Genomic DNA, 15,752 nt, shown 5'->3' with positions numbered 1-15,752 from the left:
ATTTATTAAACCAACTAATAATAATTTGCTTTGTGTGGCATTTTAATCTTAATCGTTTATTATTATTATTATTATTTTACCTGTTGTTGGATGCAGCTGACTGAAATTTGTGTTTCTCATTTTGTAGGGACCTAAAATTTTATGTCAGCAATAAAAACTCATCGATTAGCTTTTTATTTCAGATGCTTTATTGATTAGCTTCAGTAGCTCAGCATGTCAGCTTGTAGGCGCAATCAGAGTCACAAATAACTTTATTATATTTCAATGTAAATGTATTTTACATATTGTTTTATGTAGATAATGCTGGCAAGTAGTAAAAACATAGTAACGGAGTTTAAAATGGATCTAACAGTATTAGAAAGCATATCATTAGGATATGGGTGAGGTAGAAAGCTCTAGTCATGGGGTGTCATCAATATTTAATCATGACTTGATGAAAGTGACCCTACAGATGAGCGCACCATCACCTCCTTCTTCTGTTTGCTCTCTGGAAATAAAAACTTTATACTTTATATGATCTGAATTTGCTGTTCGTGAAGTCAAGGCCACTTTAAAGCTGAGGAGCTGCTCTCAGGGAGGACAACCATGATGAAGAAGCTCTATCCAGACAGAACGATGGGAGCCGTGTGGAACATAAAGCCAGGCGAGCGTTACGTCTGTGTTCGGAGCTCTTTAGCCCCGGGTTGTAGTTGCTCTACAGGGAAATAATGTTCTCAGTGTCTCGTACCCACGCCGGCCATCAGCATCGCTCAAGTAAACAGCGGTGACGGTTCTTCACGGCTCTGACACCCCCACACCGTGTTCTCCAGAGCACCGAGCTCCACGCCGACGCCCCACGTGACTTAAATAAGTGCCGTTAATTATCTGCTTCTGGATTTACTTCAGTAAACGTCTTCTGAGGGTCGAATCTTGTTTATTTCTCTTAGGTCTTGAGGAAAAATACGAAACTACACCCGGCTCCAAACTGCAAGCGTAAAATACCAGGATCTTCGAAAAGTTTCCTCACTTTTTAAACTCTCTTTATTAAGAATTTATTCTACATCGTCACCTTCTGATGCATTTTTCCAGCGTCGTACCAACTTTTTAATAATAGTAATAAATGTTTCTGGTTGAGCTGGTAGCCGCTGATGCGCCGGTGCTTTCACATCATCATCACATGAAAATCTTCTTCCCTTTAAAGCTTCTTTTAGCCTCCAAAAAAGGTGGAAATCAGATGGAGCTAAATCAGGACTATAAGTGTCTCTCAGTCTCTCAGACACGAGTGATTGCTACAGAACAGAACCAAACAGAACAGAACCAAACAGAACAGAACCAAACAGAACAGAACAGAACCAAACAGAACAGAACAGAACCAAACATAACAGAACAGAACCCAACAGAACCCAACAGAACAGAACCAAACAAAACAGAACCAAACATAACAGAAGCAAACAGAACAGAACCCAACAGAACCAAACAAAACAGAACCAAACTGAACAGAACCAAACAGAACAGAACCAAACAAAACAGAACAGAACCAAACATAACAGAACAGAACCAAACAGAACCCAACAGAACAGAACCAAACAAAACAGAACCAAACAGAACAGAATCAAACAGAACAGAACCAAACAAAACAGAAGCAAACAGAACAGAACCCAACAGAACCAAACAAAACAGAACCAAACAGAACAGAACCAAACAGAACAGAATCAAACAGAACAGAACAGAACCAAACATAACAGAACAGAACCAAACAGAACCCAACAGAACAGAACCAAACAAAACAGAACCAAACAGAACAGAATCAAACAGAACAGAACCAAACAAAACAGAAGCAAACAGAACAGAACCCAACAGAACCAAACAGACATGCTCTATTCCTCCTCCTCCACCCTCACTGAGCAGAACCACAATATACCAGCACTGGGGACGGGTGGGGCGACAGGCCTTTAACCATAGGAGCCAATTGAGGGTTAAGGGCCTTGCTCAAGGGTCCAACATTGACAATCTGGCAGTGGTGGGGCTTGAACCAGCGACCTATTAATTACTAATCCTGTACCTTATCTGCCAGGCTACACCTGCCCACAATATGGAACTTCGTTCATTTGAGCCTCGTGTTTTGATGCTGTAGGATTGTTTGGTACGATGCTGTTATATAAGGTCATGAATGGCGTCATTGGTGTTTTTTGTGGCGTATGATGCTTTTAAGTACCAGTATCGGCATCCATAGTGATGATGTTGTCATGAATCCAGCCTCTCTGGATGTTGGAGAAGATTTTGTTATGTCTAGCTGACGCCCCTCATGTTTATTGGTCCAAAGCTAATGATCCACAGCCGAACCTCATTGAAGGTTTAATACTCAATGTATTTAGGAACAAGGCTGTGGTCCTGTTTCATGTGTTTAGTTTAGCATTTAGCTTAGCACCAAGATGCGACCCTGGTTATTACGTTTACGCTTTGTGAAGGTTTTGTAATGTTGTAAATCAATAAATCTGAGTATAAGTGCTGTAATTCCGACCCGGGGCGGTTCAGTGTGGTTGGGATGAATGGGCGTTGGGAATTCTGCTCTCCGTGCTGTTTACGGTTCCTCGTTGGCTCGGCGGGGTCATGGTGTCGTTCTTCATGAATAACGCGAGTATAATCTGCATTAGAGGAGAATCATTCAGTAATGGTGTTGAGGGATGGTGTTGAGGGACGGTGTTGAGGGATGGTGTTGAGGGAGCACTGATTTCCTTGCATGGATGGATTGGTGCAGTAATCAGATTAGCTCCACGCTCGGCTCGTTCTGATCCCATCTTTAATTTGTTTTATAAACGAGCGCTTCCTGTAACGAGCGAGAGGAATCTTCACACGGATAAACACACCGGGTGTGAGGAGCAACGAAGCATTTGATAGAGATTCATGATGGTTTCTATTAATACACTGTAAGAAAAGATCAATTCAACTCATTATTTCATCTGATTAAATAGAAATTAAATCAGTTTAATCACTTTCTGCAACTTGGCGGTGGTGGGGCTAGAACCGGCAACCTCCTGATTACCCAATACCCGAAGTATGTGGACACCTATGGGTCAGAAATTTCCCCTGTTCCCTTGTTGAACGTTCCATTCCAAAACCAAACCATGTGAAATTATATGAACCCCCTCCTCCCCAAAACTGCCTGGGTCTAGCATCCACCACTCCTCCCAGAACCCTTCCCACAAGGTTTAATTATGGGTGTGTGGGAATTTGTGCCCATTCAGTCAAACGAGCTTATGGTGGACAAAAAGGCCTGGCTCATGGTCATCATTTCAATTCATCTGTGACCAAACCATGACCAGAGGCCAAAGCCAAGGTTCCAATCCAGCTCCCCACAGCCCTGATGCTGTTGCTGAGCCCTAATCTAAACTGGTTATAATGGTTCACTTCCAGGACCTGAGGACGGTTCCATTCCCCACGTCCGTCTAATCTAAAACGTTCCATCATTAGTACACGATCAGGAACAGCAGATGCAGAAGGTGTGTTTGTTATTCCAGTGATGTGGCTCTGTAGAGGGACGAGGACGCCCGGACGCTTTTATCCTCCCGTCTCACAACGTCAGAGCTCGTCTGGATCTTCAGCTCCATCTGAACCCACGCCGGAACTGCAGGGATTCACTCACGCTCAGAGAGAGAGAGAGACACACAGAGAGAGAGACAGAGAGAGAGAGAGAGAGAGAGATTTTTGATTTTTGACGGTCTTTTATTTTCACCAAGTATGGACACTTGACAGTTGAATTAAATCATTTCATTCAATAAGTTAAATAAAACTGTGCAATATGCATTCGTCAATAAATTAAATAAAATTAAAAATGAAAAAAATTAAAAATAAAAAACGATTTATGTGCATTTAACAGATTTCTAGAGCAAAAACGAGTTCATCATCGATTACAGAGCATATTGCCTCTCTGTAGCACCATATCTCTATAAAATTCTCAATGTTGTTCATGCTTTTATAAAATTTAAAATCAACTAAAATCCTGGTTTTAGCCAGTCTGGAGAAAGTTCTCACAACATCACAATCTGTATCTTCATTCACCTTGTTTTTTCGAGTAATGTATATCGCGGTTTTGGCCTGGCCGAGGATAAAATTTATCAGTTGGCACTTGGACCTCTTTCTCCTTACGTATTTAAAACCAAGGATAAAAGTCTGAATGGTAAAACTCTCATTAAAAGACATGAAAACATTCTTTAAAATCTCAAAAAGGGGACGTAGCCTAAAACAGTCCATAAAAGCATGAAACACAGTTTCTCTAAAAGCACAAAAAGGACACTGTGGTAAAACTTCAGGATTTAAAACAGAGATAAAAGCATTGACAGCTACAATACCGTGTAAAATTCTCCACTGCAGGTCAGCAAACTTTTTTGTTAATGGTGGTTTGTACAAAGCCCTCCATTCTGGTTTAGTGTCATCACATAGCCCCAATACATTGCTCCATGGTGTATCAGTTCTTTTGTCAAGCTTCTTCTTGTTTAAAACCTTTACACAAGCCTTATACAGTAGCTTACCTGAAACTGAATTAAAGTTCATCTCCATTTCCCCTTCACACTCTATGAGGGGTCCTTGACAGTCATGTAGAACTGGAGAGATAGTCAGTTCAGGAAAGGGGTCATCCTCTGTAGGGTGGATCGCCCCTGCACCATAGTCCTTTACCATTGTTTGCTCTTCCGAAGTTAGTGCTGATCTCCAACGGTGTAGAAGCTGGCCCGAAACTCGCAGGGACCTCAATCTTAGTCCTGCAGCTAGGTTCTCTGTGTCAGTAAGTTCTGGTCCTGCAGCGTCCACCAGCTGTTGGAGGGTTGTGACTCCCGAAGAGATAAGTATTCTGTCTAGTGCAGGTGTAGTTGTGTTTGTAATGTCCAGACGGGTTCCATAGAGAAGAGGTTCTTTAAGGAGCCAGTGTAAGGTGGTAGAATTCTGTTTTTTTGCTTTAAACAGACTCCAAACCTTTAAAAGTCCCCTATAAAAATTCGGTAATCCAGCCGTGTTCAATGTTTTTGTGTCCATTAAAAACAGGGTTTTGTCCAGTCCTAGTCCTTTTACTGTGTGTAGAATTCTGCAGGCCACCTCCTTCCAGACGAGCTCCTTGGGGCCACTGAGAAGTCGTTGGATGAACTGTAGGCGGAAAGCAGCGGTCCTGCTAGCCAGGTGAATGAGTCCTTGTCCCCCCTCTTCCTTGGGCAGATGAAGTACTCCCTGTGGTATCCAGTGTAATCGGTTCCAGAAAAAGTCCACCAGCAGGGCTTGGATGTTAGCTAGCAGGTGTGGTGGGGGGTCAACACAGGCTAATTTGTGCCACAAAGAGGACGCAGCCAGGTTATTGATAATAAGTACTCTCCCTCGGTAAGACATTTGGGGGACCAGCCATTTCCATTTTCTGAGACGCCCTTTTACATTTTCAACAATGTTGTCCCAGTTTTTCTGTACAGTGTCACTGTCCCCCAAATACACCCCTAGATATTTGAACCCTCCTGTTTTCCATGTCAGTCCATCAGGGAGTGTAGGTTCCCCTCCATTCCATTCTCCAACTAATACAGCTTCACTTTTGTGCCAGTTTACTTTTGCTGATGATAAAACCTTAAAATCATTTAAAATTTTAACTAAAATGTCCACATCTGTCTGTGTGCTTACCAGGATGACAAGGTCATCCGCATATGCAGACACACATAAAGGGTTATTACAGTTAGGTACATAAAAACCAGTGATTCTCTCTCTTAGTTTACACAACAGGGGTTCAATGGTTAAAGCATATAACATTCCTGAGAGTGCACAGCCCTGTCTGACACCCCTGTGAACCTTAAAAGGGGCACATAAACCACCATTAACTTTAAGTACATTCTCAATGTCACTATACAATACCTTGATCATAGCTATGAAACCAGGGTTGAAGCCAAAGTTTTCCAGAACTTTCCATAAGTACCCGTGTTCAACCCGGTCAAAAGCCTTTTCCTGGTCTAGGAAAATGAGACCAGTCTTCAAAGCCAATAGTCTGGAGATGTCCAAAATATCTCTAATTAGACATACATTGTCGAAAATAGATCTGCTAGGCACACAGTACGTCTGGTCAAAGTGAACCACCTGCTCCATCACCTTCCCCAGTCTCGAGGCTAATGTTTTAGAGAGCAGCTTGTAGTCAGTGCACAGCAGGGAGACTGGGCGCCAGTTCTTTAAACACGTTAGATCTCCCTTCTTAGGTAACAGTGTCAGCACAGCCCTCCGACAGCTGAGAGGGAGCTTCCCTTCCTGCACGCTCCTCTGAAGAACATCTAGCACATCTTGTCCCAACACTGACCAGAAAGCCTTGTAGAACTCCACCGTAAGTCCGTCAATGCCAGGAGCTCTGCCATTCTCCATTCCTTGAAGAGCTTCATATAGCTCCCCAAGTGAGAGTTCACTGTGCATTTCTGTAGCTGATTGTTCTGTGAGTTTTGTCAGGTCCTGGAAGAACTCTGTCTCTACCTTTTTTGTCACTGACCACTCGCTCTGATAAAGCTTTGAGAAGAAGCTGACTGTCTGCTTGCGAATTTCAGTGGGCTCTGATAAGAGATCCCCTGATTCTGTTCGCACAGCATGCATAAATCTTTTCTGTCCATTTTTATGCTCTAGACCGAAAAAGAACTTTGAAGGAGCATCCATTTCAGTGGCATTCAGAAAACGTGAGCGGACCAGCGCCCCCTTAGCTGTAGTACCTAGCAGATCATCTAGTGCTTTTTTTTTTCTTTTAAGAGTCTTAATATGCTCTTGATTTCCTGTGGCCTCTGCTAAACATTGGAGTTCCACTACCTCAATCTCCAAAGCTTTTAAAGATCTAGTTATGTCCCTAGTGACATTGAGAGTATATTGCTGACAGAATGATTGAATCTGTACCTTGGCTACATCCCACCATTGTTGCAGTGAAGTAAAATATGTTTTCTGTGCTTTAAAAACCTCCCAGAAGAATATAAAAGATTCTTTAAAATTGGCATCATTTAAAAGCTCTGAGTTAAAATGCCAATATGCACTTCGTGGTTTCACATTACCCTTAGCGACTGTACACTGGACCATGCAGTGATCTGTAAAACCAACTGGGAAAATCGAACAATGTGTAAAAGCAGACAGTTGATAATTAAAACCATAAAAACGATCTAGCCTTGCCAGTGAGAGTGTATTATCTCTGGCATGAGCCCATGTATACTGTCTCTGTTTATTATGAAGGTTTCTCCAGATATCACACAAGTCTTGAGCCATCAGTATTTCACGTAAGCGCTTACGTGAAGCAGCATGTGGTTCTATATGGTTTCTATCTATGCTGTCTGCTGTGCAGTTAAAATCCCCACCCAGTATTAAAAGGTCTGTGGTGCTACAGTCTCTAATCACATTGCTCAGTGTGTCTAAAAAGATCATCCTATCTATTCCCCCAGTCGGAGCATAAACACAAATAAAAACAAACACATGGTTTTCAAAGACAGCTCTTACTTTTAAAAGTCTCCCACTTAAAATTTCATCTACAGTATATGAATATGGGATAAAACTTTGTGATAAAAGAAGAGCAACGCCACCGCTAAGAGACGTATTGTGACTTAAAATTGCAAGCCCCCTCCATTCTTTCACCCAATCAGCAGCATTACTGGCATCACTATGTGTTTCTTGTACAAAGGCAACATCATTATGAGTAACTTTCGGCCCATTTCCAATCTTCCATTTCTGTCGAAAATACTGGAACGTGTTGTTGCCTCACAGCTCAAAGATCACCTAAATTCCAATAATCTATTTGAATCATTTCAGTCTGGTTTCCGCCCCCAGCACAGCACTGAGTCAGCCCTCCTCAAAGTCACAAATGACCTTCTTCTTTCCTCAGACTCTGGACAAATTAATATTCTCGTCCTCCTTGATCTTACTGCAGCTTTTGACACCATTAATCACTCCATTCTTCTGTCCCGCCTTGAATCCTCTGTCAACATCACTGGTACTGCCCTTTTGTGGTTAAGGTCATATCTCATAAACAGACAACAGTTTGTTAATATCAACAATTGTAGTTCTGCCATTGCTCCACTGTCCCAAGGCGTTCCCCAAGGCTCAGTGTTAGGTCCCCTTTTGTTTATTCTTTATATGCTCCCCCTTGGTGACATCATACGTCGGCATGGTTTACATTTCCACTGCTATGCTGATGATATTCAGCTTTACATCTCCTCCAAATCCATTAATACTGAACTTCACTCCACTCTGACAAATTGCATCACTGAAATGAAATTGTGGATGAAAGCTAATTTCCTCAAATTAAACTGTGAAAAATCAGATATGATCATCGTAGGTCCTACAACCCTGGCAAAAACCACAAAAAATTTTCAAATTACCATTGATAATGACACTTTGTCTCCGTCTTCTAACATCCGAAATCTTGGTGTAATTTTTGATAGCAACCTCTCTTTTGACCGCCATGTAAATCACATCACCAAAACTGCTTTCTTTCATCTAAAAAACATAGCACGTCTACGTCCATCACTCTCCTTTTCTGCCGCCGAAACCTTGATTCATGCTTTTATTACATCCAGAATTGATTATTGCAATAGCATCCTTTATGGTACATCTAACAAAATCCTAAAAAAACTTCAGTATATCCAGAATTCAGCTGCTCGCCTCCTTACTCATACTCGCTCCCGTGATCATATTACACCTGTTCTACAAAAACTTCATTGGCTTCCCGTTGCTCAACGCATTCAATTCAAAATTCTTCTATTCACTCACAAAGCTCTCCATAATCAGGCCCCATCCTACCTCACCGACCTGCTCCATCAGCACATTCCCTCCCGTAGCCTTCGCTCTTCTGAGGCTAACCTACTGTCCATACCCTCTAGGACCAAGCACCGGACCTGGGGTGACAGGGCCTTTTCCATAGCTGCTCCATCTTTATGGAATGCTCTCCCCAAACACCTACGAGATTGTCCTGACCTGTCCAAATTCAAGTCACTTCTCAAAACTCATCTATTCAGAGTGGCATTTAACTTGTAACAACACAAAATAAATGCTTTTATTTTTGCTATTCTTTTTAATAGTTTTTATACTTAGATCACGACAGAAATGTGAAGTCCTAGATCCTAAAACTTGTAAAGTTTTCAGTTTCCTGATTGCATGTAAATCTGTCCTGTTTCTGTCTAATTTTAAGAAATTGTACTATATTTGTTGTTCTCTCTCATAATTTAGCTAATTTTTAATGAACTGTCTTATGCTGCTCTCTTTGTTTTTATCTTAATTATTCTTGATGTTGATGTACTATTTTGATTTTGTACTATGATTTGTATGGTGTATGTACGTATTTGTTTTGATTATTTGTCTTATGTAAAGCGTCTTTGAGTATCTTGAAAAGCGCTATATAAATAAAATGTATTATTATTATTATTATTATTATCAATATTTTTCTGTTTTAACAGCTCATAAAACTTTGCCCTTTTTTCAGTGTCTCTTGCTCCATTTATGTTTAAAGTAGCGACTTTAAAATCTCCCATTAAAAAATAAATAAGATATAACACACTGATAATAAAAACTATTTCACCCATGGATATGCTAAATAATTTAAAACTCTTCTTCACTGTTTATCTTATTAAGTTTAGTCAGAATTTTCTTTAAACGGAAAAATTCCAAGTCATTAAAAGCATCTTCCTTTTTTAACTTTTTAACATCAAGAGTGAACTGGGAACTATCAGGAAAATGCTCTTCTACCTGTACACCCTTCTGTCCTTTAGTTACTCGCAAGAACTTTTTAATTTGTTCAGCTGTATATTTAATAGGTCTGTTCTCTTCTTGTGAGCACACAGACCAGCCTGAATCAGAGACGGAGCCATCACTGTCAGATTCTCCGTTGTCCTCTGTTCTGACCTCTTTCTTGGCCTGTTTTTTTTTGTTGCTTTGTGCTCGCTTCTTTCTCTTATGAGGAACTTTAAACACAGACTCGTCATCCATTTCTATCTCAACTTCAGCCACATTTACTGCTATTTGGTCTGGAGTCATCTCAATACAGTTATCCCCTGTCTCTCTATCCTGCTCTTCACCGTGAGGTTCCTGTACCTTAGGTTCCTCCACGTCTGGATTGACACAGGAGAGATCATCCATGACTGGAGTTGCCATGATGGTTTCATCTGTGGCATGCTCAGTCATGGGTTCATTTTCTTCTGGTGTTGATGTAGTATTGGGGACTGTTGCGGGCAGCTGCGTATCAGCTGTAGGGGGAACAGCGTCCACGAGCTCCACCACGACTGACCCCATCCGCTCAGCACTGCCAGCCTTGCCAACATGATCATTAATTTTTTCGGGACAAGCACGGATAAGATGTCCCACTTGCCCACACCTGAAACACTTCATACTTGTTTCTGATGTAGCATAAACCACATAATCAAAATTCTCCACTCTGAACTTTAAAGCTAAATCTAGCTCGTCAGCACCGTCCCTGAGCACCATGTAAACCAACCTCCTAAAAGACACTAAGTGTTTAATTAGGGGTGATTTACAGCTAAGAGGGATTTTTTTAATTGGGGAAACTACTTTTCCAAAATAAGACAGTTCTTTTACAATCATTTCATCTTTAATAAAGGGGGGAACATTAGACACAATGATTTTCCTAGCTGGTGTACTGAGGGGCATTACCTGAGTGAACTGACCATTTATCACAATGTTGTTCTGAATCAGTTCATTCGTTTTTTCCACCGAGTTCAAAAACACCACAACCGCTTTATTCATGCGTGAGGCAGAAACAATGTTACAATGCCCCACGACATTCCCCACCGCCAAACAGCATTCCTCCACGCTCACCCGGGATTCCACCTTTACACCGTGCCGGCGTGTCAGGTGTTCGCACGCCGTAGTGTTTGGAAACGCCATACTCCCAGCAAAATGCCGGTAGCAGACTCCCCGCACACCTCGCACGCGCACACACACACGCAAGCAAACACACACACACACACACACACACAACACACAAACACTCAAACTTCAGAATCTATCTGAACAACTTTCAAAACTGTAGAAAAAGAAAAAAGTTTGGCATTAAACGCCACTCACGCTCACCACGCTCCGCTCTCCACAGCTCACAACCGCGCATGCGCACACACACAGAGAGAGAGAGAGAGAGAGAGAGAGAGAGAGAGACAAATTTTATCTCTCAGGAGCGTGGAGTGAGACAGGGCTGCTGTCTGAGCCCAACTCTATTTAATATCTATATTGATGAATTGGCCTCCATGTTAGAGCACTCGGCCACGCCCGGTCTCACTCTACACGACTCAGAGATTAAACTCCTGCTGTATGCAGATGATCTGGTCCTGCTGTCCCCCAGTGCTCAGGGTCTCCAGCACAAACTGGACCTGCTGCAGCAGTACTGTCAGACCTGGGCACACCATCATACACACACACCATCATACACACACACACAAACACACACACACTTACAAATACTTTTTCCACACATACATATACACACTTTATATACTTGTTGTTCTAATTTGTTTCTGTTATTTTTTAAGGCTAATTACTAATGTTATTGAACATTCTTTAAATTAATATAAATGTTTATGTATGCAATTTTTTATTTTTTTTTCCCATTTATTATCTAGTTTGTAAATGTGCTTTGGCAATACAAATGTGAATATTTGTCATGCTAATAAAGCACTTTTGAATTGAATTGAATTGAATTGAGAGAGACACAGAGAGAGAGACAGAGAGAGAGACAGAGAGAGAGAGAGAGAGAGAGAGAGAGAGAGAGAGAGAGAGAGAGAGAGAGAGACAGAGAGAGAGAGAGAGAGAGAGAGAGAGAGAGAGAGAGAGACACAGAGAGAGAGACAGAGAGAGAGACAGAGAGAGAGAGAGAGAGAGAGAGAGAGAGAGAGAGACTTTTGACTTTTAACCCTCTTTTAATTTCAAAAATTATTCACATTGGGTGACATTACAAGCATTTAAAAAATCAACCATATACAAGACTAAATAAATTGAATTGATCATCACTCGCGATTTAAAAAGTCACTCATAAATATATACAAAGAAGTAATAAACAAAGAGAAGAAAATAAATAATAATAACAATAATAGTAATAATTAAAAATTCAATTCTAAGTGTCCACCTTGTAAAGTGCACAACACTGCCCCTTGTGCCCACATCTCACCGAACTCCTCTAATCTGTTTGTCATTTTTAGGAAGGTGTATTCTACTTTCAACCTGACTCTCACTAAAGCAATGAGCATCCTCTCAGCCTCCTGTTCTCCACTACCCTGGAGTCGGTTCCTCCTGGTGAGCCAGATAGCTAACTTCGTCTGACCTAAGAGGTAGTTTAGTAACAGGATGGGTTTTCTCTGCTTGATGTACTTTGGCCTATAGATGTAAAGGTTTTCGGCCCAGATGAAACCCAGCCCCCTACACCAGCTTTTTAGTTTGGTCAGGACTCTTTCTAGCCTTGGACATTGTGTGAAGAGATGTTGAACTGTTTCCTCACAACCACAGAAAGGACACTGAGAGGTCGTGCCGGGGTCAATGTGAGCCACATGTCTGTTTGTGGCCACGGCCCCATGTACAATACGCCACTGTAGATCTGCTGTTCTTTTCTCTATCGGTGGCTTGTACAGGGACCTCCAGCATCCTCGTGGGGAAGAATTCAATGCCAAAGAATCAGTCCATTTAGACTCCCTTAATCCAGAGAGCATGGATCTGTGACGGGTTTTAACACACAGTCCATATAGCGCTTTTTTGGAAGCCTCCTCAAGATTTGTTACTCGTGGTGTTTTAAATGATAGTAGCATTCCTTCCTCAGGCTGATATTCCCCTGTTGTAGCTGATATGAGGAGAGCAGGAAAAGAAGGTTCATCTTCTCTGGTTCCACTTTCCAAAGCCTCTCTGAAGATAGACGGCAGTCCAGAGATCACCTCGCCCATCAGCCTTTGTATGAGACGGACAGAGTGGATCCCAGTGGCCGTGCTTACTTCTTTAGGATTTCTCCAGTTATTGCCAGATCTTAAGTCTTTAAGTTTGGTGACTCCAGCTCTCTGTAAGCGCTGACAGATGTACTTAGAGGACAGTGATGTTGATTGGACAAGTGGATTGTAGAAAAGTGGCTCTTCTTCAACAGTTGAGAATGTTTGAAAGTCTGCTCTGCTTACTCTCAGCACCGAGACCCAGGCTTTCAGAACAGACTGGTAGAAAGGGGTCGTTGCTGTTAAGTCCATGTCTTTCAAGTTAAGCACAAAAAGTTCCTTACCATAGCGTAAACTTTCCACCGTTTGTAGCAGTTCACAGGCTGTGCCAGCCCATGCCACCTCTTCTCCATACATCAGTCTCTGTGCTGCCTGCAGCCGGAAGGTTCTGATTCTGGAGGTCAGGTCGATCAGACCTTGCCCTCCCTCCTGAAGTGGCAGGTAGAGGACTGATGCACGAAGCCAATGTTGTCCTGACCAGAAAAAGTTCACGATTGCTTTTTGAATCTCCTTAATCAGCTCGTTGGGTGGTTCCAGTGCTGCAACTCGGTGCCACAGCATGGATGCAACCAGGTTGTTGGCAATGAGAACTCTCCCCCTGTAGGATAACTGGGGCAGGACCCAAGTCCAGTGTGACAGTTTGGCTTCCACCTTCCCCAACACTCCCTCCCAGTTTTTATTTTGGAAGTTTACTGTACCTAAAAACACCCCAAGGTATTTCAGGCCAGCCCTTCCCCACCTGAGACTGCCAGGTAATTGTGGTTCTTGACTCCACTGTCCAACTAAAAAGGTTTCACATTTACTCCAGTTTACTTTTGCAGATGATGCTTTAGTATAGATAGTTAAATTATTTGTGAGGGATGTGATGTCCCTCTGATGTTTAATAAAAACAATCACATCATCTGCATAGGCTGATAGTGCTAGCTTTTCCTGACCACCCCCCAGGGAGAAACCTTCTAGATCTGCTCTCAGCCGGCACAGCAGTGGCTCTATCGCTAGGCTATAAAGTTGCCCTGATATTGGGCACCCCTGTCTAATACCTCTTCCCATCTGTACTGGACAGCTTAGACCTCCTCCAACCTTTAGCATAAAAACCGATTTATTATAGAGCAATTTAATCCAAGTTAAAAAGTTGTTTTTTATACCAAATGCCTGCAGTGTTTGAAATAAATAATTGTGATCTATTCTATCAAAAGCTTTTTCTTGATCTAACAATAGAAACCCAAGATTAGCTGAGTTTAATTTGCAAATGTCCATCAAGTCTCTGATGAGAAAAATATTGTCCATTATTGTGCGGTTTGGGATGCAGTAGGATTGATTTTTGTGTACTATTGTGTATAAATGTTTTTTAAGTCGGTTTGCAAGAGTCTTTGACAGTATCTTATAATCACTGCACAGTAGAGCTACCGGTCTCCAATTTTTCAGCAGTCCCAGATCTCCCTTCTTGGGCAGCAGAGACAGAACTGCTCTAGTGCAGCTCTCTGGTAGTTTCCCTTCAGCTTGTGATGCCATGAAAACCTCGTGCAAGTCTTTACCTAAAAAAACCCAAAAGTGTTTGTAAAATTCATTTGGTAGGCCATCTATGCCAGGTGCACGTCCAACAGCGAGTTGCTGAACCGCATCAGACATTTCTGATAGGTCGAAGTCTGTTTCTAGCAGCTCACTGTGTTCCGATGACATTTTTGGCAGGTCCTTTAGTAGGTTCTCCGTGCAGGATGGGTCGCAGGCCTCAGCACTGTAGAGTTTTGCATAGAAATCCATAGCTGCCCTTCTCATTTCTGCTGGATCTGTTGTGATGATTCCATCTGCTTTTTTGACGTGCATCATCTGGTTTGGGTGTTTGGTGGTTTTAGACAGGTTGAAAAAGTATGCACTGGGAGCGTCCATGTCTCTGATGTTAAGAAAGCGGCCGCGGACAAGTGCTGCTTTGGCTTGTTCCTGCAGGAAAGATCCTAAAGCATCCCTCCTTCCTTTTAGATGCTGACCCAGACTAATATTATTGCTTTTTATGATTTTTTTCTCAATCTGACTTACAGTGTATCACAAAAGTGAGTACACCCCTCACATTTCTGCAAATATTTCATTATATCTTTTCATGGGACAACACTATAGACATGAAACTTGGATATAACTTAGAGTAGTCAGTGTACAGCTTGTATAGCAGTGTAGATTTACTGTCTTCTGAAAATAACTCAACACACAGCCATTAATGTCTAAATAGCTGGCAACATAAGTGAGTACACCCCACAGTGAACATGTCCAAATTGTGCCCAATTGTGTCGTTGTCCCTCCCTGGTGTCATGTGTCAAGGTCACAGGTGTAAATGGGGAGCAGGGCTGTTAAATTTGGTGTTTTGGGTACAATTCTCTCATACTGGCCACTGGATATTCAACATGGCACCTCATGGCAAAGAACTCTCTGAGGATGTGAGAAATAGAATTGTTGCTCTCCACAAAGATGGCCTGGGCTATAAGAAGATTGCTAACACCCTGAAACTGAGCTACAGCATGGTGGCCAAGGTCATACAGCGGTTTTCCAGGACAGGTTCCACTCGGAACAGGCTTCGCCAGGGTCAACCGAAGAAGTTGAGTCAACGTGTTCGGCGTCATATCCAGAGGTTGGCTTTAAAAAATAGACACATGAGTGCTGCCAGCATTGCTGCAGAGGTTGAAGACGTGGGAGGTCAGCCTGTCAGTGCTCAGACCATACGCCGCACACTGCATCAACTCGGTCTGCATGGTCGTCATCCCAGAAGGAAGCTGACGCACAAGAAAGCCCGCAAACAGTTTGCTGAAGACAAGCAGTCCAAGAACATGGATTACTGGA

The sequence above is a fragment of the Trichomycterus rosablanca genome, chromosome 9 (genome assembly GCF_030014385.1).
Source record: "Trichomycterus rosablanca isolate fTriRos1 chromosome 9, fTriRos1.hap1, whole genome shotgun sequence".
Classification (NCBI taxonomy): Eukaryota; Metazoa; Chordata; class Actinopteri; order Siluriformes; family Trichomycteridae; genus Trichomycterus; species Trichomycterus rosablanca.
Note: the sequence above shows the minus strand (reverse complement) of the source record.